The sequence below is a fragment of the Schistocerca cancellata genome, chromosome 12, assembly GCF_023864275.1.
Source record: "Schistocerca cancellata isolate TAMUIC-IGC-003103 chromosome 12, iqSchCanc2.1, whole genome shotgun sequence".
NCBI classification, from domain to species: Eukaryota; Metazoa; Arthropoda; class Insecta; order Orthoptera; family Acrididae; genus Schistocerca; species Schistocerca cancellata.
This window is the reverse complement of record NC_064637.1, coordinates 99817154-99833998: the sequence shown is the minus strand read 5'-3', so window position 1 is coordinate 99833998 and position 16845 is coordinate 99817154. Positions and strand designations below refer to the sequence as shown.

At 45.6% G+C, this 16845-nt stretch overlaps 1 non-coding gene across 1 annotated transcript; it reads right to left on the bottom strand.

The window, feature by feature from the left end:
• Positions 1-2856: 2856 nt before the first annotated feature.
• Positions 2857-3057, bottom strand: LOC126109971 (small nucleolar RNA U3). Its single transcript, XR_007523743.1, has one exon. It is a non-coding gene; the product is annotated as a small nucleolar RNA U3 (small nucleolar RNA).
• Positions 3058-16845: the final 13788 nt, after the last annotated feature.

The window sequence follows — 16845 nt, the reverse complement described above, 5'->3', positions numbered from 1 at the left end:
GCTGTTCAATTGTCTCTGGATTCTGGCGGTACACCTGGTCTTTCAAGTGTCCCCACAGAAAGAAGTCACAGGGGTTCACGTCTGGCGAATAGGGAGGCCAATCCACGCCGCCTCCTGTATGTTTCGGATAGCCCAAAGCAACCACACGATCATCGAAATATTCATTCAGGAAATTAAAGACGTCGGCCGTGCGATGTGGCCGGGCACCATCTTGCATAAACCACGAGGTGTTCGCAGTGTCGTCTAAGGCAGTTTGTACCGCCACAAATTCACGAAGAATGTCCACATAGCGTGACGCAGTAAGCGTTTCGGATCTGAAAAATGGGCCAATGATTCCTTTGGAAGAAATGGCTGCCCAGACCAGTACTTTTTGAGGATGCAGGGACGATGGGACTGCAACATGGGGCTTTTCGGTTCCCCATATGCGCCAGTTCTGTTTATTGACGAAGCCGTCCAGGTAAAAATAAGCTTCGTCAGTAAACCAAATGCTGCCCACATGCATATCGCCGTCATCAATCCTGTGCACTATATCGCTAGCGAATGTCTCTCGTGCAGCAATGGTAGCGGCGCTGAGGGGTTGCCGCGTTTGAACTTTGTATGGATAGGGGTGTAAACTCTGGCGCATGAGACGATACGTGGACGTTGGCGTCATTTGGACCGCAGCTGCAACACAGCGAACGGAAACCCGAGGCCGCTGTTGGATCACCTGCTGCACTAGCTGCGCGTTGCCCTCTGTGGTTGCCGTACACGGTCGCCCTACCTTTCCAGCACGTTCATCCGTCACGTTCCCAGTCCGTTGAAATTTTTCAAACAGATCCTTTATTGTATCGCTTTTCGGTCCTTTGGTTACATTAAACTTCCGTTGAAAACTTCGTCTTGTTGCAACAACACTGTGTTCTAGGCGGTGGAATTCCAACACCAGAAAAATCCTCTGTTCTAAGGAATAAACCATGTTGTCCACAGCACACTTGCACGTTGTGAACAGCACACGCTTACAGCAGAAAGACGACGTACAGAATGGCGCACCCACAGACTGCGTTGTCTTCTATATCTTTCACATCACTTGCAGCGCCATCTGTTGTTGAGAATTGTAACTACTGTAATTTCGAAAGTTTGTCCGCCTGAAAATGTACTGTTGTCCCAAGCATATTGCAACAAACGGTGTATTTCTATCGCTGCTCGTTTAGTTTTTATTGCCGTTTCAAATATAATGGTCATTTTTGAAACACCCTGTATGTAAACAACGTGTGCTATCAGCGACAATAGTAGATTCCATTGCATAGTGTCTCCGCAGCAGTGTTGCCACTATTTGAGTTCCAACCTATGTACATCTTAGTAACAGGATTTTATTGTGTCGTTCGGTTTCATTTCGTAATTCGATGAAAGTTTTTTTTTCGTTATATGTATATTAACCGTGCCAGCGCCCGTGCTGCAGTGGTACGGCCGTGCTGCAGTGGTAACACTGGTCCACGTCAGATCACCGATGTTAAGCGCTGTCGGGCTTGGGTAGCACAACGATGGGTGACCGTCCGGGTTTGCCAAGTGCTGTTAGCAAGCGGGGTGAACTCAGCCCTTGCGAGGCAAACTGAGGAGCTACTTGACAGAGAAATAGCGACTCCGGTCTCTTAAACTGACAACGGCTGACAGAACGGAGTTGCGACCACATGCCCCTACCTATAGTTGAGGATGACATGGCGGTCGGTCGGTGGGTTGGGCATTCCGAAGCCTGTTCGGACGGAGTTTGTAACACTACGCTCTAGCGCACGTTAACTCTTTAAAGCCTGTACTGTGGTAAGTTGTCGGGCTTCACCTTATAAGAAAGGAGTTTAGTAAATATGTTGACCGCGTGTACCTGAATGGAGGCAAAATCAGACCTACACCCACTCAGTAACAACAATGATACGTCAAGCAAGTCTAAAGTGCCACTACACGTTAGGACGGGCAAGAAACATACACAGCAGATGCTACCAATTGTTAATAATACGGTCGCCAGCCTAATTAGGCATTAACTGAGACCGCGGGACTGCTACGGTCGCAGGTTCGAATGCTGCCTCGGCCATGGGTGTGTGTGATGTCCTTAGGTTAGTTACGTTTAAGTAGGTCTAAGTTATAGGGGACTTATGACCTAAGATGTTGAGTCCCATAGTGCTCAGAGCCATTTGAACCATTAACCTGTACAAGAGGAAGTACGTTCAAGCACAACAACACGTAGTAACACTGCATTATATGGTGAATTTTAGAACCAAAAAATCTACTGAACTAAATATCTTCACTTTCTGTACTAATATGGACAAGCTATAAATACACAACGATACACTATAATGTTTACTACAAACTTCGTATTGTCTATTGACCTGATTGAAATCGTGCATAGGTTACCCTAGAAATAGCACTTTCGAAACACACATACAATGTCAATTTTAAAAAGGGTAAAACACTGATAAATTTAGGTTTTATATTGACTTTAACTTTACTGGTGAAATCAGTTCAGTACACTTCAGAATTCAAATGAATAGAAAAGAACAGAAGGGGGGGGGGGGGGGGGGAAGACACTGAAACTGTTATGATCACTGTATTGAAATTTTGATTATTGGAAGCATTAAGCACTCAAGATTTCCAATATATGAGTTACCACTCTCTTTGTCTTAACTCCAGCTCATTTAACTACCATTATTTTTGCCTCAAATTAATTAAGCTTCATTACTAAACCAATTTCAACATTAGCTTCCGACTTTGTCACACCTATGTTATTTACCTACATATTCATTAACAACAAAGTTCTTTAAATATCATTCTAACATAGATAGGTCTGCAGGTAATTATTATTAACATAAACTTTAAATCTTCATCTCGGGACACTCGGAAAGCGCTATTCCCTTCCCACATCCCTCAGAATGTGGTGCACGATCATCGATTACAACCAAGATGCGATGAATCTCGATCGCAAGCCTCACGCTCAGGGACAGTACTACCACTCATCATCGTGGTTACGTCTACTCCAGCTTTGAACTAGAGAGAGCTGAAGACATACTACAAGTTTATGTGAACTATGGTACCCTTATTTCATTTTTAATTGGACCTCCTCTGTTTAAATTCAGATGTTTATTAGTTTCCTTTGCATGCCTACGTCATACGAGGTGCGGCAGTAAAGTAATGGGACTGATTTCCTTTGCAAGAGGTGTAAAACCTGCAGGCTTGCGTAGGCACAATATCTTTGATCTTGGTCTATAAGCTGCTTCTAGTCCAAGCGGTACATCGATGCAACTGCTCAGTCGAGAGTTGTGCTGTAATAAGTTAACACGATTTTGTGCCTCTCGTCACGGAAGTGGAGCCGCATAATATTGCGCAACGGTATGCCATTTCTTTTTGAGTTAAATTGGGTGAAAACGCAACTACAACTTACGGTAAGCTTCAGAAGGATTTTGGAGAGGAGGTTATGTCAAGAGCTCAACTTTTCCGTTGGCATAAAATGTTTAGTGAAGGCAGTACGAATGTTGAAGATGAAGAGCGCAGTGGACGACCATCAACCTCACGGACAGATGTGAACTTGGCCATGGTGCGTGAACTCGCACTATCTGATTGAAGATTAGCCGTGAAAATTATTGCACTAGAACTGAACATCACTCGAGAAACGGTTCGTCTAATAATAACTGAAGATCTTGGTATGAGAAAGATTTGTGCAAAAATGGTCCCCAAAAATCTCACACCACAACAGCGAGAAACATGGAGAAATGTGGCAGCCGATCTGTTAGAGCAAACGGAAATCAATCCAGAATTGTTGAGCCATGTTATCACTGGTGACGAGAGTTGTTTTTTTTTTCAGTACGATCTAGAGAAAAAACGCCAAAGTTCGTACTGGTGCTCAAAGGGATCACCCAGACCAAAAAAAAAGCTCGCATGTCAAAGTCAAAAGCGAATTGCATGCTTGTGTGCTTCTTTGATTCCAAGGAAATTGTCCATAAAGAGTGGGTACCTCCTGGACAAACAGTTAACCAATATTACTACAAATAAATTTTAGAAACACTTCGTAAAAGAGTTCTTCGTGTCCACGCCAACATTGCTGATAGTTTGATTCTGCATCACGATAATGCGCCATCCCATACTGCTTTGTCAGTACAGTAATTTTTAACCTCAAAACAAATTTCAGTACTACCACAGCCACCTTATTCACCAGATATAGCTCCCTGCGACTTTTTTCTACACTCCTGGAAATTGAAATAAGAACACCGTGAATTCATTGTCCCAGGAAGGGGAAACTTTATTAACACATTCCTGGGGTCAGATACATCACATGATCACACTGACAGAACCACAGGCACATACACACAGGCAACAGAGCATGCACAATGTCGGCACTAGTACAGTGTATACCCACCTTTCGCAGCAATGCAGGCTGCTATACTCCCATGGAGACGATCGTAGAGATGCTGGATGTAGTCCTGTGGAACGGCTTGCCATCCCATTTCCACCTGGCGCCTCAGTTGGACCAGCGTTCGTGCTGGACGTGCAGACCGCGTGAGACGACGCTTCATCCAGTCCCAAACATGCTCAATGGGGGACAGATCCGGAGATCTTGCTGGCCAGGGTAGTTGACTTACACCTTCTAGGGCACGTTGGGTGGCACGGGATACATGCGGACGTGCATTGTCCTGTTGGAACAGCAAGTTCCCTTGCCGGTCTAGGAATGGTAGAACGATGGGTTCGATCACGGTTTGGATGTACCGTGCACTATTCAGTGTCCCCTCGACGATCACCAGTGGTGTACGGCCAGTGTAGGAGATCGCTCCCCACACCATGATGCCGGATGTTGGCCCTGTGTGCCTCGGTCGTATGCAGTCCTGATTGTGGCGCTCACCTGCACGGCGCCAAACACGCATACGACCTTCATTGGCACCAAGGCAGAAGCGACTCTCATCGCTGAAGACGACACGTCTCCATTCGTCCCTGCATTCACGCCTGTCGCGACACCACTGGAGGCGGGCTGCACGATGTTGGGGCGTGAGCGGAAGACGGCCTAACGGTGTGCGGGACCGTAGCCCAGCTTCATGGAGACGGTTGCGAATGGTCCTCGCCGATACCCCAGGAGCAACAGTGTCCCTAATTTGCTGGGAAGTGGCGGTGCGGTCCCCTACGGCACTGCGTAGGATCCTACGGTCTTGGCGTGCATCCGTGCGTCGCTGCGGTCCGGTCCCAGGTCGACGGGCACGTGCACCTTCCGCCGACCACTGGCGACAACATCGATGTACTGTGGAGACCTCGCGCCCCACGTGTTGAGCAATTCGGCGGTACGTCCACCCGGCCTCCCGCATGCCCACTATACGCCCTCGCTCAAAGTCCGTCAACTGCACATACGGTTCGCGCCCACGCTGTCGCGGCATGCTACCAGTGTTAAAGACTGCGATGGAGCTCCGTATGCCACGGCAAACTGGCTGACACTGACGGCGGCGGTGCACAAATGCTGCGCAGCTACCGCCATTCGACGGCCAACACCGCGATTCCTGGTGTGTCCGCTGTGCCGTGCGTGTGATCATTGCTTGTACAGCCCTCTCGCAGTGTCCGGAGCAAGTATGGTGGGCCTGACACACCGGTGTCAATGTGTTCTTTTTTCCATTTCCAGGAGTGTATTTCCAAGAGTCAAAACGGCGGTAAAGGGACACCATTTTCAAACAACGCAAGATGTCCCAAAAGCTGTGACGAGGGTCCTGGAGGATATTACAGAAGATGAGCTCCAGAAATGTTGCCATCAATGGCAGAAGCGCTGGAAAAAGTGTGTGCAATCAGAAGGGAACTACTTTGAAGGAGACAGCACTAAACTTGACTAAAACAGTAAGCAACATTTTTTTTCACATCAGCCTCATTACTTTATTGTCGCACCTCGTAATATTTGACATCATCGTACTGGTAGCAGCCTGCTCACTGTACAGATCACCAGGTTCAGATCTTGTTATCATCGCAGTGGTATGCCAAACGCTCAAGCAACGTCTCACATTATGAAATTCCTCAGCAGCGAGTGTGCCGGTCGCAATGTACTGTTGCAGACCAACTGTATGAGCTGGCCCTGCGAGCCTGCTATGTTCCTCAAGACAATGGCGGCATGCTCCAGGACTGGGTCACAGCGGCGACTTGAACAGGATGGCAAGGAGTTCGACACAGCAGTCAGCTGGTCAGCTGGTAGAAGAGCTTGAGGCAAGCCTGAATTTTCTGTTCGTAGTGCCAAAGCTCTACGTTCTACATCTACATCTACATCTACATTTATACTCCGCAAGCCACCCAACGGTGTGTGGCGGAGGGCACTTTACGTGCCACTGTCATTATCTCCTTTTCCTGTTCCAGTCGCGTATGGTTCGCGGGAAGAACGACTGTCTGAAAGCCTCCGTGCGCGCCCTAATCTCTCTAATTTTACATTCGTGATCTCCTCGGGAGGTATAAGTAGGGGGAAGCAATATATTCGATACCTCATCCAGAAACGCACCCTCTCGAAACCTGGGGAGCAAGCTACACCGCGATGCAGAGCGCCTCTCTTGCAGAGTCTGCCACTTGAGTTTGTTAAACATCTCCGTAACGCTATCACGGTTACCAAATAACCCTGTGACGAAACGCGCCGCTCTTCTTTGGATCTTCTCTATCTCCTCCGTCAACCCGATCTGGTACGGATCCCACACTGATGAGCAATACTCAAGAATAGGTCGAACGAGTGTTTTGTAAGCCACCTCCTTTGTTGATGGACTACATTTTCTAAGGACTCTCCCAATGAATCTCAGCCTGGTACCCGCCTTACCAACAATTAATTTTATATGATCATTCCACTTCAAATCGTTCCGCACGCATTCTCCCAGATATTTTACAGAAGTAACTACTACCAGTGTTTGTTCCGCTATCATATAATCATACAATAAAGGATCCTTCTTTCTATGTATTCGCAATACATTACATTTGTCTATGTTAAGGGTCAGTTGCCACTCCCTGCACCAAGTGCCTATCCGCTGCAGATCTTCCTGCATTTCGCTACAATTTTCTAATGCTGCAACTTCTCTGTATACTACAGCATCATCAGCGAAAAGCCGCATGGAACTTCCGACACTATCTACTAGGTCATTTATATATATTGTGAAAAGCAATGATCCCATAACACTCCCCTGTGGCACGCCAGAGGTTACTTTAATGTCTGTAGACGTCTCTCCGTTGATAACAACACGCTGTGTTCTGTTTGCTAAAAACTCTTCAATCCAGCCACACAGCTGGTCTGATATTCCGTAGGCTCTTACTTTGTTTATCAGGCGACAGTGCGGAACTGTATCGAACGCATTCCGGATGTCAAGAAAAAGTTAATGTATAAAATAAAATTTATTTGGTTCTAGTTATAAACGGGCTACCTCGTTGTATCTGCACGAAAAGCGCGTTGGCAAAGAGCGATTAAGACTCTAGACGCTGAAAGACGGCTGTTTCGCGGCGAGCGTCTTTCGTACTATTCTTAAGTGATTAGTAGTCTCTGCCCACGAGAGCGTATCGTGTTTGCCAAACCAGGAAAGAGAAGGGATGCCTTACTGCAGGGCCGCCAAATCAGAGCGCTAGGCCCGCATCGTTTGGTTGTTCCCTCGTGCAGTTTGTAAAACAGGGCAGTTTCGCCTCGTCTACGTCTGCATCTATATGGCTACTCTTCAGTTCACAATTAAATGTCTGCTAGAGGGTTCATCGAACCACCTTTAAGCTACTTCTCTACTGCTCCACTCTCTAGCAGCGAGCAGGAAAAACGAACACATAAATCATTCCGCGCGATCTCTGGTTTCCCTTATTTTACTATTGCGATCATTTCTCCCTGTGTAGGTGGGCGCAAACAAATTGTTTTCCCAGTCTAAGGAGAAAGAAGTTGATTGAAATTTCATGAGAAGGCCCTGGTGCAGCGAAAAATGCTGTAAGGTGGCTGATAATTTCGCACCTTAAAAGCACTCATATACATACTTTGCCGTGGTATACAACCACAATTAGGTATCATTTGATAGGTTGTACATCATATATACTGTGGTGTCACCGGCAGACACCACACTTGCTAGGTGGTAGCCTTTAAATCGGCCGCGGTCCGCTAGTATACGTCGGACCCGCTTGTCGCCACTGTCAGTGATTGCAGACCGAGCGCCGCCACACGGCAGGTCTAGTGAGACGTCCTAGCACTCGCCCCAGTTGTACAGCCGACTTTGCTAGCGAAGCTACACTGACAACTACGCTCTCATTTGCCGAGACGATAGTTAGCATAGCCTTCAGCAACGTCATTTGCTACGACCTAGCAAGGCGCCATTACCAGTTTATATTGAGATTATAAATCATGTATCAACAAGAGCGATGTTCTCCAATTATGGATTAAAGTTAAGTATTACATCAACTACGTACTTTATTTGCTACTATACATTCCCTTAACTGTTCCAGACCTCACGCCAGTCTGCGTGAGCTTAAACGCGTGCATTTCGGCCTCCTCTAGCAACACGGTGTTGGCTCTTCTGCCAACACAATATATACCAATATTTAAAGATACTGACATTGTCACATACATCTTGTAAATAATTGTTAGCGCTGTTGCATGAAAGGTGACGGAGTGTCTTTTTTATAAAAACGGCCTAATGAATGATTGCCTATACTAGTAGAGGTTGGAACGCCAGTGGAGATGAAACGGCAGGCGGAACTCAAGCTCTGGGTGGAAAAGCCCACCAGGTGTGTTGGTCCTGCTTAAACTTAAGAAATAGCAAGACGGACGTTGGGGCACCTGAGCGCTGGAGCACAATAGATTCACGGCCGGGCAGTACTGTAGCCGGACAGGAAGGATAACCGGGAACTCTGCAAATCTTGGACGCAGCTGAGAGGAAGCGTCACCTCGGAAATCACGCAGGCTGGGTTATTTCCAAGGATTTTTACGCAGAAGCGTACCATTGTACGAGTATAGGTATTGCCTCACAAACTTTCCGCGCTCAGTGACAAAAGACTAAGATATGGTTGGTCGGCGTTCGGAAGAATCTGTAGAGAGAGAGAGAATATTCCGGGGTTTCGGGAATCTGATTAGCCTTCTGGGAGGGGAGCCGAGTCTTGCTGGGAAGCCAGCAGTGGAGAGGAAGGGACTTCCGTTTTTGAGCGCCCGTGTGTGGCGGTCGCTCAGTATCAGCTTTTGTTGGTACAGACGGACTTACTGTCTTTGCTCTCAGGAGAGTTTATAGTTAGAACGGTTAGGCGCTGTACTGTTGCGAACCTATACGATTGTGGACTGCACCTCCGAGATGGAAGTCGTCGTTGAGTACGCAGCGTTCAGTGATTGAGAGCACTTCCTCTGCCTGTACTTACGTTGAGACGTTATCTGAACTCCGTCCTTGTGGCTGGGAGTTCGCGTTTCTCGTCTGTAGAACACAGAGAGGAGAAGACAGCATAAAGTATATTAGTCAGAGGACCGCCTTCTGCCGTCCTAGTGTTTAAAAGAGTTTTATTTTGTGGCTGGAGTTCTTCCATCGTCGCAGATGAGTAGGAGAATTATCACTCCGATGAACTGGACGCAGTACATACGGCGATATTTCTAACTGCTTTGGCTTATTAGGGCTGTAAAGCTGAACTGTGATCACGTCATTCTATTTCCACTGAGGTTCCCCACCACCGTAGATCACCTTTGAAAGTAGTGTCTTCTAGTGTTTGATACGTAGATGATGTCAGTCATTTCGCGTTGTTTACGTTAGATCGCGTGGCCATGAAAAGGGGCAGAGTTGGGCAATTGATCAGAAATATTAGTCAGGAAACGTAGACATGGGTAATAAAGGGTTGTTTTTTAATCTACAATACATGTTTAATAGGAAACAACGTTTATCGTTTAGTAGTATTAGTTGGCTTAATCATTCATTTAAATTGACGTTGTAATTTATATGTCAAGAGCATTTAGGGATCGTAAGATGTGCGTCAGGGGGTAGGCAGACAGGGCCAAATCATCATTTTAGCGTTCAATATTTTTCCGTTGCGCACATGCATTTTACAGCCGCCTGGAATTGCTTCTTGGAACGCCTTAACGGCTGCCACGACAATTCGTGTATCATACCCGTGGCGCTCTCTCCCCTATTTCGCTATAATACAAAACGAGTTGCCCTTTTTTGTAACTTTTTCGTAGTCCACATTCGATCCTATCAGACGAAGGTCCCACACCGTACACTAATACTCCAGAAAATGACGTAGAAGCGTAGCGTAAGCGGTCTGTTTAGTGGTCCTGTTACACTTTCTAAGTGTTCTGATGATAAACCGCAGTCTTCGGTGTACTATCGCCGCAACATCATCTGTGTAATTGTTTTAATTTAAGTTATTCTTAATTCTAATCCCTAAGTATTTAGTTCAGTTTACAGCCTTATTGATTTGTGTATTTTATCATGTAACTGAAATTTAGTGGATTCTTTTTAGTGTTCACGTGGATGACTTCACATTTTTCTTGATTTAGAGTCAATTCGCACTTTTGCCTCATACAGCTGTGTTATCTAAATCATTCTGCGATTCGTTTTGGCCATCCGATGACGTTACATGACACTTTCTGACAGCTTAACCTGCAAACAATTTATCAGGACTGGTCAGATTGTCTCCTGCATAGTTTACATAGATCAGGAACAAAGGTGGGGTGTAACACTCCCTCCGGGAACGCCAGATATTGCATCTGTTTTACTCGCAAACGTTCTGTCAATTATTACGATTTGTGATCTTTCTGACAGAAAATCACGAATCCAGTCACACAACTGGGACGATACTCCATACACAAGCAATTCAATTAGAAGTCGAAGCAATTCAATTAGAAGTCGCTTGGAAGGAACGGAGTTTCTCTTCTGGGAATTTAAAAATATGGAATAAATTAGGCCTCGGCTGTCGACAGCAGTCATTACGTCGTGAGAATACAGAGTTAGTTGTGTTCCACAAGAACGATATTTTATGAATCCGTGTTGGCTGTTTGTCAATAAATCGTTTTCTTCGTGGTGATTCATACTGTTCGAGCACAATATACCAGGCTATTCATATGGGACATCTCATAGATGTTATTCTGATGCCCTGAATAACATCTATGAGACGCATTTTGTTGGTTGTTATAGGCGACTTAACACAGACATGACGTTCATCACTGACGATAGACCTCTCATCATTTGACGATGGTTTTTTTATCTATTGAGGAGGGCTGAAAACTTCAGCCTGCCACGCCTATCGGTACTCTGCGGCACTCTGTAACGTATGACGCGCGGCACTTACGAGGGCAGTTCAATAAGTAATGCAACACATTTTTTTTTCTCGGCCAATTTTGGTTGAAAAAACCGGAAATTTGTTGTGGAATATTTTCAAACATTACCGCTTCGTCTCGTATAGTTTCATTGACTTCCGACAGGTGGCAGCGCTGTATGGAGCTGTTAAAATGGCGTCTGTAACGGATGTGCGTTGCTAACAACGGGCAGTGATCGAGTTTCTTTTCGCGGAAAACCAGGGCATCTTAGATATTCATAGGCGCTTGCAGAATGTCTACGGTGATCTGGCAGTGGACAAAAGCACGATGAGTCGTTGGGCAAAGCGTGTGTCATCATCGCCGCAAGGTCAAGCAAGACTGTCTGATCTCCCGCGTGCGGGCCGGCCGTGCACAGCTGTGACTCCTGCAATGGCGGAGCGTGCGAACACACTCGTTCGAGATGATCGACGGATCACCATCAAACAACTCAGTGCTCAACTTCACATCTCTGTTGGTAGTGCTGTCACAATTGTTCACCAGTTGGGATATTCAAAGGTTTGTTCCCGCTGGGTCCCTCGTTGTCTAACCGAACACCATAAAGAGCAAAGGAGAACCATCTGTGCGGAATTGCTTGCTCGTCATGTGGCTGAGGGTGACAATTTCTTGTCAAAGATTGTTACAGGCGATGAAACATGGGTTCATCACTTCGAACCTGAAACAAAACGGCAATCAATGGAGTGGCGCCACACCCACTCCCCTACCAAGAAAAAGTTTAAAGCCATACCCTCAGCCGGTAAAGTCATGGTTACAGTCTTCTGGGACGCTGAAGGGGTTATTCTGTTCGATGTCCTTCCCCATGGTCAAACGATCAACTCTGAAGTGTATTGTGCTACTCTTCAGAAATTGAAGAAACGACTTCAGCGTGTTCGTAGGCACAAAAATCTGAACGAACTTCTCCTTCTTCATGACAACGCAAGACCTCACACAAGTCTTCGCACCCGAGAGGAGCTCACAAAACTCCAGTGGACTGTTCTTCCTCATGCACCCTACAGCCCCGATCTCGCACCGTCGGATTTCCATACGTTTGGCCCAATGAAGGACGCAATCCGTGGGAGGCACTATGCGGATGATGAAGAAGTTATTGATGCAGTACGACGTTGGCTCCGACATCGACCAGTGGAATGGTACCGTGCAGGCATACAGGCCCTCATTTCAAGGTGGCGTAAGGCCGTAGCATTGAATGGAGATTACGTTGAAAAATAGTGTTGTGAAGCTAAAAGATTGGGGAATAACCTGGTGTATTTCAATGCTGAATAAAACAACCCCTGTTTCAGAAAAAAATGTGTTGCATTACTTATTGAACTGCCCTCGTATATTTGCACTAGAAGATGTAAGACCAAAGTTTCGAAACCGGTTGTGTAGGTTTATAAGCGACTTGAACGAATACAGCAGCAGCTGACAAACGCAGGTTTCATTTTAATAGTTTCAACACCTGTATTTTATACAACTGTTCCCTGTATGAATGTCAAATACTCATGGCTACCAAGTGTTCTTTTACCTCAATTTTTCGGTACTTAATTTTTGCTTCATGCGAAGCGTGTCCCATTCACGAATAGTTCACGTTGCTCAGGGGCCATTTACGTATTTTGCACAAGAAATATCAGCAGCCCAGGTAAGGTGCCGCTAATGCAGTTCTTAAAATTACACAGCAGCGAAGAAGGTGTCATTCTAAATTATTGTTTTCACCACAAAAGCTTTCTATTCTTAGGTTTTTAGGTAGTGTGGCAAGAGACGACAAAAACATTTGTCCTATAAGGCATGACTACCTATATTTTGAGGCATTATCGACTAAGGCTTACAGTTAATGTTCTAGTTCAACGCTCATTTTTGCTACTTACGAGAAACTCTCGTTCTTTTTGCCACCTCAGAAGCCAGTCGTAGAAGATGGATAGTGTTATGAATGGCAAGAATGCAAATGGCTTTAAAATAGAGAGGGATAATAGTCACAGGATGCTTCTGGAACCTTTTTATTATTCATTACGAAGTTTCGGGCTCTGCCCGTCTTCAAGATGACATGGTGACAAATTTTTTTATAATCTCACAAAATTACACCTGTGTATAAATGGAGCCCCTATACTAAGCCACCTATAACAACAAGACATTTAAAACGTAATACAGGGAGACGAGTATTGAACAACAGAAATAATATCATTATACACTACTGCCCATTAAAATTGCTACACCACGAACATGGCGTGCTACAGACGCGAAATTTAACCAACAGCAAGAAGATGCTGTGATATGCAACTAATTACCTTTTCAGAGCATTCACACAAGGTCGGCGCCGGTGGCGACACCTACAACGTGCTGACATGAGGAAAATTTCCAAACGAATTCTCATACACAAACACCAATGGACCGGCGTTGCCTGGTGAAAGGTTGTTGTGATGCCTCGTGTAAGGAGGAGAAATGCGTGCCATCACGTTTCCGACTTTGATAAAGGTCGCAATCGCGATTGCGGTTTATCGTATCGTAACATTGCTGCCCGCGTTGCTCGAGATCCAATGACTGTTAGCAGAATATGGAATCGGTGGGTTCAGGAGGGTAATACGGAACGCCGTGCTTGATCCCAATGGCCGCGTATCACCAGCAGTCGAGATGACAGGCATCTTATCCACATGGCTGTAACGGATCGTGCAGCCACGTCTCGATCCCTGAGTCAACAGATGGGGACGTTTGCAAGACAAGAGCATCTGCACGAACAGTTTGATGACGTTTGCAGGAGCATGGACTATCAGCTCGGAGACCACGGCGACGTTTACACTTGACACTGTATCAGAGACAGGAGCGCCTGAGATGGTGTAATCAACGACGAACCTGGGTACACGAATGGCAAAACTTCATCTTTTCTGATGAATCTAGGTTCTGTTTACAGCATCACGATGCTCGCATCCGTGTTTGGCGACATCGCGGTGAACGCACATTGGAAGCGTGTATTCGTCATAGCCGTACTGGCGTATCACCCGGCGTGATGGTATGGGGTGCCATTGGTTACAAGTCTCGGTCACCTCTTGTTCGCATTGACGGCACTTTGAACAATGGGCGTTACATTTCAGATGTGTTGCGACCCGTGGCTCTACCCTTCATTCGATCCCTGCGAAACCCTGCACGACCGCATGTTGCAGGTCCAGTACGGGCCTTTCCGGATACAGAAAATGTTCGACTGCTGCCCTGGCCAGAACAATCTCCAGATCTCTCACCAATTGAAAACGTCTGGTCAATGGTGGCCGAGCAACTGGCTCGTCACAATACGCCGGTCACTACTCTTGATGAACTGTGGTATCGTGTTGAAGCTGCTTGGGCAGCTGTACCTGTACACGCCATCCAAGCTCTGTTTGACTCAATGCCCAGGCGTATCAAGGCTGTTATTACGGCCAGAGGTGGTTGTTCTGGGTACTGATTTCTCAGTATCTATGCACCCAAATTGCGTGAAAATGTAATCACATGTCACTTCTAGTATAACATATTTGTCCAATGAATAACCGTCTATCATCTGCATTTCTTCTTGGTGTAGCACTTTTATTGACCAGTAGCGTATATAACAAAGAAAAACATTTATCACCAAAAAAATTAAGTTATCCAACACCTTGCCGACGTAAAACAAGATTCAACATGTTGGCGAAGAGGTCTCGAAATCGAGGCATTCGCAAGCATGTCCAATAGGCCGTGATCTTCCCCCTCGCCTTCTACAACATAATGGACGAAGAGTCCCAGCAACCACATAACGGTATGGGTTTTCGACCGTGGAAAGAAATATGATGTCTGTAGTGTATGCAGTCTCAGAAGATCGAGTAAGGAAGGCCAATTGTGTCCTGATCCAAGAGCCGTTTGCCATATGACCTCCACAAGTAAAGCGACGTCCTATCGTATCGGGAGAGGTACAACGACTACACTAAGCCCAATAAGGAAAAGTTGCTCGGTCGTTGGAATCGAATTATTGATTGCCTTATACCAAGAGGACGCTACGTGCATCGGCAAAATCGGAAGACTGATATTGAACCAAACTGTCGTCCAGGTTGTTGGCGGCGATTTTCTTTCAACGAGGTTCGGACTGGGGACTGCTTCGCAACGAGTCTTTAGGAATTTCATGGTGAGGACAGGTTTCCATAAGATGTCAGCCCCCAAACAGCTCACCGCAAGGTAGAAGTCACGAATGTGTTTTAATTTATAACTCATGCGACCAACATCAATAGATAGTTCAAGACTAGCAAGACGGACACAGAGAAATAAATGAGACGTGAATGTATGAGTTTCTTGAGTCATCGTGAAAACACTACGACGCACTTATGTCATTAACGTATTCCTTCGTAAATGTCAGATCCAGCCCCCCAAAGGAGCGAGGCTTTCTGACCACGTCATACCGTAAGCGAAATATACGTCTTTTCCATAAGAAGCGAGGAGACAGTTCTTGCAGTTTCTTCGCCATCATCGAGGGAAGCGAATAAACTTGTTGTTGTTGTTGTGGTCTTCAGTCCTGAGACTGGTCTGATGCAGCTCTCCATGCTACTCTATCCTGTGCAAGTTTCTTCATCTCCCAGTACCTACTGCAGCCTCCATCTTTCTGAATCTGCTTAGTGTATTCATCTCTTGATCTCCCTCTACGATTTTTGCCCTCAACTCTCCCCTCCAATACTAAATTGGTGATCCCTTGATGCCTCAGGACATGTCCTACCAACCGATCCCTTCTTCTGGTCAAGTTGTGCCACAAACTCCTCTTCTCCCCAATTCTATTCAATACCTCCTCATTAGTTATGTGATCTACCCATCTAATCGTAAACATTCTTCTGTAGCACCACATTTAGAAAGCTCCTATTCTCTTCTTGTCCAAACTATTTATCGTCCATGTTTCACTTCCATACATGGCTACACACCATACAAATACTTTCAGAAACGACTTCCTGACACTTAAATCTATACTTGATGTTAACAAATTTCTCTTCTTCAGAAACGCTTTCCTTGCCATTGCCAGTCTACATTTTATATCCTCTCTACTTCGACCATCATCAGTTATTTTGCTCCCCAAATAGCAAAACTCCTTTACTACTTCAAGTGTATCATTTCCTAATCTAATTCTCTCAGCATCACCCGATTTAATTCGACTACATTCCATTATCCTCGTTTTGCTTTTGTTGACGTTCATCTTATACCCTCCTTTCAATACACTGTCCATTCCGTTCAGCTGCTGTTCCAAGTCCTTTGTTGTCTCTGACAGAATTACAATGTCATCGGCGAACCTCAAAGTTTTTATTTCTTCTCCATGGATTTTAATACCTACTCCGAATTTTTCTTTTGTTTCCTTTACTGCTTGCTCAATATACAGATTGAACATCGGGGGAGGCTACAACCCTGTCTCAGTCCCTTCCCAACCACTGCTTCCCTTTCATGCCCCTCGACTCTTATAACTGACATCTGGTTTCTGTACAAATTGTAAATAGCCTTTCGCTCCCTGTGTTTTACCCCTGCCACCTTCAGAATTTGAAGTAGAGTATTCCAGTCAACATTGTCAAAAGCTTTCTCTAAGTCTACAAATGCTAGAAACGTAGGTTTGCCTTTCCTTAATCTTTCTTCTAAGATAA